The sequence below is a fragment of the Fringilla coelebs genome (assembly GCF_963513975.1).
Source record: "Fringilla coelebs genome assembly, chromosome: 5".
In the NCBI taxonomy this organism is placed as follows: Eukaryota; Metazoa; Chordata; class Aves; order Passeriformes; family Fringillidae; genus Fringilla; species Fringilla coelebs.
In genome coordinates this window covers 45,318,045-45,330,773 of record NC_140033.1, presented here as the reverse complement: position 1 = coordinate 45,330,773, position 12,729 = coordinate 45,318,045, and positions in this window count along the sequence as shown.

The window sequence follows — 12,729 nt, the reverse complement described above, 5'->3', positions numbered from 1 at the left end:
TCTTGGGAAGGACAGCCATCTCTGCTGACAGCTACTCTTACAGGGTCTATGTTGTATATTCATTGAGATCATACATCTCAAAGATCCTTGAGAAGACAGAAGTGGAGAAGAGTGGAAGCAATTCCTCAAAGAACAAATTAAATTTTCTTTGGTCTTGATGGCAGGATGTACCATCCAAAAGCCACTTTTGGTTTCATGTACTGATTCCCAAGCAAATTTTAATCAAGTCACTTAAATAGAGGTCTAGTTTATTTATGTCCATTTGGATAGGGGGGAGCCCCCAAGCTGGCAGGGTAGTTGGCACTGAGGAACTGCCACAGGCAGGCAGCTCCTGCACAGGTTTCTGTGTCAGGTCTTTCTGCCCTCCTCTACTGTGGGCTGTCCTATTAAACCAGAGCTGAACTGACACATTGTGAATCAACACACACAGGTGAGTGAGGGGAACCAAAGCACCACAGCTGCAATGCAAAGAATAAATGTATTTCCTTACCCCTCTGGCTGGGAGGAGTGCCAGGCTGCAGAGACACAGGCACTGGGGACACAGGCACCATCAGGCTCGGTCCAGCCCGGTGGCTGGCAGGGCTGCTCTTTGCACCCATTTGTCAAAGGCACACACAGACACAGTTTGCCTCCATGCTATGATCACCTCTGCTTTTTATGATGTCTGCTATGAGCTCTGTCCCAAGACAAGGAGCTCAAGCCTGTCTGGGAAAGGACCTCCAAGTCTCTGCCAACACCTGTGTTATCTCTGCATAGAAATTCTGCTCCTCAAAACAGAGAGGGCATAAGCAGCAGTAAGCATAACATATGGTTTCCCACACTGGTACTCTCCAGACCTTGGCATTCCCAGCTGCAGGGTCACTGGAGCGAATCTACCGTCCTCCTCGCCATTCTTCTGCTTTTAACCCCTCTCTCCCAACAGATGCCCTGAACTCTGACTCAAGAAAAGGCAAGGTACTCTGTCCAGCAATACAGAAGTGGGTAATGAAGTCCCAGCTGGCTGAAGAAGTGAGAGCAGGTGAGGAGTCTGGGGCAGAAAAAAAGACCTGTGCTAAACAATCAATTTCTTGCCAGATAAGTCTCAGAGCAGTCCTGCTGGTAAACCTGTGACCTTGTTAAAATGAACACATTCTCCATGGAATTTTGTCTTCCTGAAAATATTAGGAAAAAAAATTTGCTTATTTGCAGTTCTTTTTCAGCAGGCAATCCTCATGTGGGAGAACTATTGAGATCCTGAGCAGCTGCCCCTACAAAACTAAAACCCAGATCTTCATAGATGACTGGCACAGACATGCCATAAATTACACCAGAGCCAGTTTTTAACAAGCATATAACAGCACATGGAATTATTTTCTGCTGTTGTGTTCTCCTTGCTTCCACTAAGCTAGCACTGCCATTCCCCCTTTTCTGAAGCTCCTGCTCCTCTCTGGAGCATTCCCCCGCCGTCCTCCACACTCCCACCATCTGTGAGAAACTTTGTCCTGTATTATTCTCACCTATTTTCTATCTCACTTCAATTCACTGCTGGCAGCTTGTTCTCTCTCTTTCCCTCCTTAATTCCCTTTCCTTTCTCTCAGCAATATCATTTTATACATTAATACTGTTATTTAATATTGTCTCAGCTTCTTGGATCCAGCTTACACTGAAGTAGCTTTTGCCACAGCATCTTTGTATATTATGTTTTTATCTCATATGGCAGATTTGTTTAGAAGATGTTATGAAAACGTGTCTGTTCATGATTATGTACTGATGATTCAAGACAGAGTTTTGTTTTCCTTTTGGAAAATCATGTTGGCTAAATATCTTTCTCTTTTGATATCTCTGGACAGCTTCTGCAACGTGCTCCCTTGTGACAGTTTGTTTCAGATTGGGTTTAAACTCATAAAAAAATTCTCCTTATAGTATCCAATTTACTGAAAATACTAACACAGGCCCTACTGAAAGGAAGATGCCTTCTGTGAATAACATGAATCCATGACAGTTTTAACTTTAATATTGATATAGTCAGAAACATGGCCTTAGAATTTATTCTCTTCTCTATGGCCAAATCCCGTCCAGATCATCAGCTCACTGAACTGAGGGGCACACCAGCCTGTAATTCAGAGCAGGAGGCACCCAGCATGGCCAGGCCACTGGACAGACAAATAATGATGCACATGCATGCTTACACTCATCCTGTCCACTTCAGCCCTCACCGCAAAGACATTTTATGGACCGGAGTGAACTGCAGCCAGGCACTTCATCATAACAGGCTCCACTGACGTTGAACACTGGTGGCTAAGACTGGTCTTTAACTCATTATCACATTTAAAAATAGTTTATTTGTAAGGTTGATTTGTAGCATATGTTCACACAGAACGCAGAAAAACGAAATAAAAGCTTGCCGGGTGTCCATCAGTTTCCAAAGAAAAGCCCTAACCAAACTAACCTCCTGAGTCTGAGAAATCAAATTTTTAGCCTTTCAGGAAAATTGAACTATAAAATAGGCCATGCATGAAAATATAATTAAAGTGGTTAGTAGTTTTCACTACAGGAGCCCTGTTCTGCTCCCTGAAACACCAGTCATCACTCCATTCATGTGAAATTGGATCAAATCTGCTGTACAATTGCTCCACACTGATACTTCTGGGGCATATGAAAACATGCTCTACTCTATGGTCAGCTATTAGAACTTTTCCCTCCTGCTGTTCAAGACTCCAACAAGTACTTTCAGACTAGAGGTTATTACACCCTAGAGGGCTTTCCACAACGTTACAACCAACCCAAACTAGCATTCATTCATAGACTTTCAAAGACAAAAAGATGTTCACGTTTATTTATGGAGACAAAATGCTTAACCAGGCGATCATTCACTTTTCCATGACAGAGGTTTCTACACATTGCTTAAATCCCCTCCTAAAAAGATAAGACATATATTATGCCCTTAAAGAAGTCTGTCTGTTTGTTTGTTTGTTATCTAGTGGAGGATGACAGAAGGACAGGTAGTACAGCCCTGAAATGTGATATATAAAAATGATTCAATACATTATAAAATGTACAAAGGTAGCAATATCAAAATTTCCCTAAATAAAGAGGGTGGGATATTGGGGAAGGAAGGCAAGAAGGGTGGATTTAAAGGAAAGGTTATTTTTTTTCCTATTATACCCCTTTTCTTTTGTTAAGTTTTGCCCAGGAGTTCCATTTATCAGCTTGCTTAAACAATGAGCATACATAGTTCAAAAGAGTAACTGCTTAAATACATGAAATATTATCTGTGATTTCACTGGAATGTTTTTACATTATTTTCTTAAACCAAAGAATTCTGCATTCACATTTGAAAGCATTCAATAGAAACATGTCTTGGTTTGTATTATCTAACAAATGAACCAATGAACCAAGGAACCAGCTGCAGATTCATTTTCTGTATGATTTCCCTGATGGATACATTCAGGATGCAATGGTCAGGAGACAGTGAAACAACCCCTGTGAAGAGGTCAGAAATGATGCTGTCAGAGAACAGAATACTGTGGGACAGGCACAGAAAATTAAAAAACACCAAAACCGAAACTGATAAGGAATGTGCAGCTAGGGCCATAACTAACGTAATAATTCCAGCTTCTTCTATTTAAATCTCCTTTAATCCTTCATCTACAATTAATAAGATTTCCTATTAAAAAAAGTAGTTCAGAGGGTTCCACACTTATTGCTAAAACATAAAAGTAAAATTTTGGCTTTTCATCATCTAAAAAATATATATAAAACTTTGTGAATCAAAAGTCTCTTTTAAACATCTCTGAGGGTGACAAGCTAAAAAACTGCCAAAAATGAACATTTTATTGTCAAAATCCTAGCACAGAGTAGCAAAGATATAAAGCAAGATGATACTGAGCTGTCATCAAAGAGAGTGAGCATTCCATATATGAAAATAATTTTTCATTTAAAGTAAAAGGTAGCCCATTAAAGATGCAGAGATTATCTTTCTCCTTCTTAATAAGGATCAGACAGACCAGTACATGGAAGAATGGAAGCAATAAGCACAAGGAAATGACCCCAAATTAATGTTAAATGTGGACTTTCATAACAGCAATGACAGCAACAGCAAGATAAAAAAGGAACTGTGCATACACATATTTTGTGTATTTTGGACCCTGATGACATATTTGCACAAGTGACTCAACAGAAAGGCCATTTTCATAGCCCTGGATCGCTAAACAAAGTCCTGTTTGCCGTGCAGAGATAAGCCTGATGTGGTGTGTGCGGCAGGAGAGCACCTGTGTGCCTTCCTTTCACTAGTGTCACAGAGCCCAGCGCTGGGCTCAGCCTGCCCTGGGGAATGCAGCCAGTCCCAGCTGCAGGGAATCCCCTCCTCTCCTTTCCCCCAAGCTGCCAGGCGAGGCAGCACACGGTGGGACAAACCTGCTGGGGCTCCCCAGGTACCCAAGGGCTGTGCCCAGGGCTGGGGCTGCTCTGCCTGCAGGTGGGAAGGTGGCGGTGGGGTGAGTGGGGAGCGTGTGATCACAGCCAGCCCAGGGGCACAGAGCCCATCCTGCTCACCAGCCTGCCAGAGAGACTTTGATTCTGAAGGGAAGCAGAGCAGGGAAGAGACAAAAAAGCTACAAAATGCAGTCCCCCTTCTGACCCAAGCCAGAGACTAAAGAGAGGTCACTAGTGTACTGCAGGCAGTACAGACCGACTCCAGAGCTACCCTGCACAGAAAAGATCTCTTCCAATCTTCCCTATATATTTGCTTTGGATCTGATTGCTTTTTCATCTGTTGTATAGTCAGGACCATCTCCTCCACCTTTGAGTGTCTTGTTGTGTAGTACATGCTCCTAGAGGAAATACTTAAAAAAAAAAAAATCAAGACCAAGAAGCTTATTAACAGGCACAAAAGAGATCCTTTCTTGATTCCATTTCAGAACAAAGAAAGAACTTGTGCATCCAAAGTGTGTCCTGTTTTTTCTTCTCATAAAGGATACTTCTAAATTTGCTGCCATGAGAATGATGTACAGTATGAACAGTAGTGCTGCCTTGAGAGATTTGGGACATGGCATTGCTGTAACATGAGAGGAGACAACATTATCCTTCATCATTCATATTTCATATAGAGAGAAATGTGTATGCACCCAGGAGAATAAATCAATCTACTCTGGATCAGAACCTTTAGTCAAGCAGTTTCCCGTCTTTCTTCAACAGTGTGTTTGGAATCAAAGCAGGAAGTTTCTGCATTTTGGAGATGTTTTCTCCTGTAGCTTTGAATGCAGGGACACCCTGTTTAGATCCAAACAGCCAGCCTCTTTGGTGCTCCTTGGATTCCAACCTCACTCTCCCAACATGCAGCATCAGAATGAGGCAGAGGCAAGGAATGAGGAGGTTAGATCCTTTCTGCTGACAACTGCTTGCACAGAGGGGGACCCCGTCAGAGGTGTCCCCTGAGACCACTTAAAAATGTAAGGATACTTTAGTGATAACATTGCAGCCATGAAAGAGGGCTGACACTAGTGAGTTGATGTTTTTTCAGCAGCATATCTGAATTGGCATATCTCTTGTTTGTACCACTGCAACACACAAGTACCTGCTGCATATATTTTTCAATACGTATAAATGCTTATATTTTTACATACCCTATATTCAATGATATGCAATCATAGAATCATAGAATGACTCAGGTTGGAAGGAACCTTAAAGGTCATCTAATTCCAGCCTGTCTGCCATGGGCAGGGACACATTCCACTAGACCAGATTGCTTAGGGCCCCATCCAACCTGGCCTGCAAGGACAAAAGAGCCAAACACGGTGATGTGCATAGTATGTCATGCCAAAGATTTTAAAAAGTGAATTGCTTCTGGTTGTCCAGCTTAACAGCATTTGAATAGACTGATTTGAACAGTTAGCTTTCTGAGATTTCCTAATTTGATTTACCCTCTTGAGCTAGCAGAGCTAGGTTGGTTTTCACAGACAAGTAGTTTGAAAGAATGCCACTGTTTCCGATAAAATATGTTAAAATGATGTTATACACATTTCTAAGATCACAAATGTCATATTATTTCAACACACAAAAATCTCTAAAATCCAAATTTCAAATGGTAAAATACATCTTGTTTGTCAGCGTGTTTTTAGTCCCATCAGAGATTAGGTTTCAATCATGCCCAAAAGAAAGAGTTGAAAAGTACTCTGTGATCAAATTGCGGATACATTGAACTCAATTGCTCACTGTGACATTTAAAACACTCTGGTTGCTGCAAGGCAGTATAAATACATTGAAGAGAGTTTTCATACCAATAAAAAAAGAGAAATTTATCACTCAATAAACGTAATTCATATGAACAGAAAGAATGACAACTTCCAGAATAAAAGCCTGACAATCCCCTTCCTCCTCCATCCTGACAATCCCCATCTCCTCACAGAGATGTGCATCTAAGGGAAAATAACATCTCATAGTTTCCATTATAATATATATATATATTTAATAACTCTACAGTGCTGTAATGATGCTTTAAGGTTTTTCAAACAATAAAACATTTCCAAATGCATTTCAAGGAGTAAAGGCTACTAGCAAATTCCCTGCCAAAACAATTTAAATTACCATGCCACTTTCCCATGCATGTTCAAAAGCAAAATGGAGATGAATATGAAACACCAAGTCTAAGATCTATTTTTCAAAGTGTTGTAGCCAACACATGAAAGAGAAATGTTTCTTAGTCTCCCTAATATAGATCCAGCACATTAATGCAAGACAACGACTCAAAGCTATACCAAAACATTTAAAGGCTGAGAAACAAGCAATCTGGTTTTCTCAAGAAGGGCATAATAAATTATCTGTAGAAGAAACAAAAGTGTTCAGAATTCTGAGGCAACTAAAAAAACTGCCTGTAAAACTCCAAGAGATACCTGAGTGCAAAATTTCAAAACCTGAAATACCTAATTTATTTCTATTTTTAAAACGCCAGTTCTTCTTAGGAATATGAAATAAGGTACATGCACAATAACCTGAAAAACCTCAAAAAGATGCAGAGACAGATGGAAATGTAAACAAGTTTGAAGGATCTCTGCCAAAAGTCTGCTCTAATCCACAGTCCAATCATTAAAGAATAAACACCACACAAACCCCTTTGTTTTGAATGAATTACAACCTGGAATTACTTGGCAAAGACACAATGCAGAACATTGTGGAAATAAAGAATTAGAATCTAGCATAGAGGGACATATTTGCAAGTCATCTCCTTCTGTGCAAGATCACAAAAAAGTAAAAAAATACGTCCTCAGGACTCTGTTGGCTAAAGGTATAGAACACAAACATTCCACTTTTCGCTCCGTGGACCTGGCAGCAGCAGGTTGGAGGAACTGCAAGCTGCAAGATCCATGGGAAGTTCAACTGTCTTACAAAAACTGCCCTGGAGCTGCTCTTGGGACCTGTTTTTCTCTGTCCAAGCAGGTATTGAGCCTCTGGGGAGGCCAGCACATCCTGTGGCAGCCAGCCTGATAGGCAGGCAGCCCTCCAAAAAGCACCAGGTAGCTGTGGATGCAGGAGACATGAGGTTGCCCTTCTTGAGGCTGCATCTCAAATGCTGCATATTCATTAGGTATGTAATAAAGAGACAAACTTTAATTTCTCCCCACACCTAGCCCCATGGTAGCTCAGTGGATCAATTTGTCTGTTGTAATTTACATCTTTCTCACAGTAAAAAACTTCTTGTTTTAGAAAGAGAAAATATCCTTAGCAATTTCCTGTTCACTCTGCTGTCTTCTGACAGCCTGCCCCTTAAATGAAGGGTTATCATTGGAGAAGGAGCCCAGCACGATCACACTTTATAAAAAGTGCCTATAGATGTCCATGGTGCAGAGGATCATGTTTGCAGTGGGGCCATCAGTATTCTGTTCTTCTCTAGTTTTGTGCTCTCAGCAGTCCCCTTCATTTGATGTTGTCAGCAGCACCTACCAGGAGCTGTCTGGCGAGACAGGAAAATGGACACATTGCTTTTAATTACATGACTCATTAGCTAATGAAATTAAGTTTGATCAGCTAAGATATTTTATGTTCTATTTGTCTCATAGATTAGTTTGACTAGATTCACATAAATAAAGCCATTTTGCTTTCAAATTCCCAATACCTGCAACAGTATCCCAGTCATTCTCTATCCACATTTTGTAGCAACTATGAAACAATGATTTTTTTGCTGACAGTAGGCACAGAAAAGGACAAGATGTCCCTCTCATCGATGCCAGCATAGATTGAAAGTAATTCTATTAAGGACAATGTGGACCTGTCAGACATTGCAAATCTATATTTCACAGGGAGAGGAAAGAGCAGGAGCTAGAAGCAGGAGCTTAGTAGGAGCTCAGTAGTCAATTGTTTTAGGAAAGCCTAGCATGGTAAGATGTAAAGCTTTGATTATGTACATATGCATAGAAAAAATATGTATAAACAAGAAAATAAATTCTCTTACTCATCTGTTGGTGAAGTCTGTTAAGGATGCATTAATATAGATCTGTTTGCTTTGCCTAGACTTGTGTGAGTTGTTTCTCTCTCTTTCAAGGACCTTTGCCCCCAAATGAGGCAAATATTAGGGTGTTCTTTCTGCAATTAGCTATATTTACATATGCTTTCTTTGCTAAACGGCCCTGGCTAAGCCCAGACTAAATGGTTCCTTCCCTCTGATTCCGTGCTAACCTATTTTTTTAAGAAGGCATCTTTCTCTCTTAAATTGCCAAGATCTATTTATTTTCCATGCAGAACATAGGTGAAGACAAGTAAATTGTCCCTCTCCCCCTGCATGTATTCCAGAAGCAGCCACACAGGTTTCACAGGCTGATAAATGGCTGATAAATAAAGGTGACACATGGATGTCACCTTGCACAGCCCAGCCCCAGAACAAGGAAAGTCAGATCAGCTGTACAGACCTGACCCACCACCTCACATCTCCCTTGCCAGCCTCCATCCCATGTCCCCTTTCCTGCCTCTTGGAATGTCTTGCTCCTTCCATTGCTATTTCTGTAAAGCAAAGCTTTTACAGAGTTTTGGGTTTGTTCAGCACGATGTCTTTGCACATCATAATTGGGAAATGTGCTAATTCAACTGTCAGCTGTAGTAATTGAAACACGCTGTTTGAGGCCCACAAAGTGTGGAGTCATCCTGCTGGGACTTACAGCAGCCTCAGAACTGGAAAGAGAAGCTGGGAAGAACCAGGAGACCAGGCAAGGAAGGTGCCTGAAGTGAAGAGAACAGCTCATGGGGGGATTTGGAGAACCTGGCACAGGGAGCCCATCACGCCTGGTGCGGTACAGAACAAAGTGCAGGGCTGAGTGCCTCCGCCCCAGGTGCAAAGACATAATTGTACCCTTTTGTTCTGCTGCAGAGCACTGATGAGTGGATTTCTAACAGCTTGGAGATTGTTTCACTACATGGTCCAGGAGATTAGCTGGGCCCCTTGGGCCTCCAGAACCAACATTAAATCTCATGTAAACAAGCTCAACTGTGAGATGGTGAACATTTTTACTCCTCCTTCCCAGACGAGGCATAATTGTTTGACAAACCTATGATGATTTGAAAAAATCACAGAACTGAACTCTTCAAGCCTGGGAAAGACTTTACTTCATTTTCACATGCAGATGAGAGCTTGTAACTACTCTGATTTCATCAGACACCTTGGCCATCCACAGACAGAGATAAGTGCAGTATTCCTTAATCCTTACAGGCAGTCATTTGGGGTGGCAGTACCATGGAATTTGGTATGTGTGATCATGTGTTAAGGAGAATTGATTTGCAGCATTTTCCTCTGTATGTTCAGCTAATTCAACCTAGTGTTATCAATCCTCTCTCAACCCCAGACACCCAATTTCATTGGCATTATTAAAAAAATTAAGATGAGAAGATCTGCTTGTTACTCAAGAAAAATCCTGATTTCCTGATTCTCAAGGCATTTAATCTACTTGAATGAGTTGTTTACAATGACCTTGCATTTATTTTTATAAGTAAATTTTGTTATGAAGAAGGAATCTGTAGCACACTTATGTTTTCACCCGAATTAATACCCGAATTAATACTCCCTGGCTTGTCTAACCAGCTACGCACACTTCACCCAAATTCTCAATACCTCCTTACTCCATGGTCTTCTGTACTCCTCCACGTGCTCTTTACTGATTTTCACTGCTAAATACAACCTGTGAACATAAGCATCTTACCTTTTTGACTGATTTTCAGCCCCAGGTGCTTCCAGTGTTCCTTAAACCTTCCCAAACAGTATGATTCTGCCTTTGGAACCTGCCAGAGTCTGCATTAGAGCCTGGTTTATGTATGAAGGGAATTCCATAACCTAGCAGGAAAGAATCGCACAAAATTACTGCAACTCTTAAGGGGTCACAGGTTTCACAGGCAGCAGGGCTAAAATGCCTCGTTACAAGCCTCACCAATCAGCTCTTATAAGCCAGTTGTTTCCAGCATTTAATTGATGCATCCAGGGCCTGATGAAGAAGGGAAGCAGTGTGTCCATCCCTGCAGGAGCACGTGGCTGGGAGTGCAGCCCTTCAGTGGGCAGTGCTGCACAGGGCCAAGGCAGCCCTGAAACACGAATTTGGTTGGATCTTACATCATCTTTGGCTGCAAGATGTCCATCTCTTACAGCGTGTATCATCAGCATGGGGTATTTTCCCACCTCCTCACAAGCCCCATCCCCAGGACTAGGTTGGGAATGAGCCCCAGCAGGAGCAGACAACACGGGCTGTCCCAAGGAGAGCTCTTGCCTGCCCTTTCACTGACAGAGAAAAGGCTTGACTAAAGCAAAGGGTCCCCCCCTTTGTGCAGAAATCACGCAGTTAAGCCCAGGAATCCTAAGTGTATAGAGAAGCTCTTAACCTTGCAAAGTCAGAGAGCTTCTCAGACAGGTGAATTTGATTTTTAAGTTAAGACCAGAGGCTTTTCCCTGATGGGGGAGGTGACTTGTTGAATCCCATTAACTGTTGGCATCTCCTGGCTATCTGCAGGTACTATCAATACACCTTCTGCAGCCTCTCCTGGGAGAGCTGGGACACTTGGCAATTAATCTGCAGGATCTCAAGCAGAAAATTGTCTCTCTGTAGAACGAGCAAACCCTGACTGGTCTCCATTTTAAGAGAGATAGTGCAGAAATGGCTGCTACTCCCAAAAAATCCTGAGCATGCATGCCCCTCTCCCACTTATCCCCCAATTATATTGGTGATAAAGGACAGTGCTGTTCTGCAAAAAATCACAGCCTGAGTGCGGCCAGAACTGCACCCAAAGCTGAGCAACAGCTCCTGTGGAGCCATCTGACTGCTGCTGTCTGCGTCTGTGGGAACATGCTGGCTGCAGCTGGCTCTCTGGAGCAGGCTCAAGTAGCAGGGGACACCAAAAACATTTTCTTGTTAATTTTCATCTTCAACGCATAAGAGTTGGGAGCTGCATGTTGTGGGTGAGACAGAATTTCCATTTTCTGCAACTTGAGAAAGCATTGAAGCGAATATGTTTTATTGATTATTTTGATTATGGGTCTGGAGAACGGGATCTATTCCAAGTGACATCTGCCACCTAAAACTTTAGCAACATGCTAATTAAATAAAATTCAGTTAACTTGTAATCTATTTCTATCAATTTATTTACCAGAGGCACCGAATTTTGTTCCACAGTAGACAGTGCTCTCCTCAGAATTTAAAGTAATATATATTAAGGTTCTTTGTAGATACTTGTAATTTTCTTGCAAAATTGAAAACTGTTGCTATGAATATTCACATTCAACACAAGTAACTATGCCTCTTACTGTGAAAATCAAGAAGAAAAACGAATTCTAACTGAAGGAAAGATTTTCCTTGGAGCAGCTTCAGAGGGATATAAAAATTGGTAGCAAAATTGTGATATAAAAATTAAATAAGTATATGCAAACTGAAATGTTAAATGCTAAACTTTCTATTTAATGGTTATGTAAATTAAAATTCCTAGCTTTCAGTCCATAGCACAGTTATTATAGCTTTCAGTTATTATAAATCACATAGCACCTATTCTAAGAGAAATTTTCTTTGGCTGTGGGGTGGGAACTTAGTAAATTGATCAGGTATGAGAAGAAAAAAGAAGAGCAAGATCAGTGCAAATCTGGTGGCACTGATTCATTTTTCCCACTTCCAGATGAGTTTGTTCACAGCACCTCAGCAGCTTCAAACCTACACTCTTAATGAAAGTGTGAACATTTCTTTAAAGTTCCAGCAAAAGTGGTTAATTCATAGCCAGGGCATGAGCAGTAAATTTCTTTTCTCTCCTGTAACATTAAAGAAACATTAATTACTGAACATTAATTAAAGTAATGTTAATAATTTTACTAAAGGACTTTTATTCTCCTAAGCTGCCACACAATTAAACCCTCACTGACACTTTGAACAAGCAGACCCTAAAAATAAACAAAAAATAAATCCCAGAACCCCTGAAAGTACTCTCCTGGCTGGGAATGTCCTGGCAAATTCTGTCTCTGTACCCATTTGTAATATTGATATTGCCTCCAATAGCAGGCTCTCTGTATTAAATATGTTTATTGCCCAGCCCCTCGGGGGCATCAGCTTATGAGTCAGAGGAAAAAAGCCCAATGTTTTCCTGCCCTAATTTAAGTTTTCAAACTCAAATATCACCCCAGGCTCATCCACTGAACAACCCTCTAGGAGCATCCCAGTCTCTACCTCTCCTGCCAGGGCAGTGAAAAGTCATTGGCTCAAACTTACACATCTTAATCAGAGTCAGGTGAAATGTAGCCCA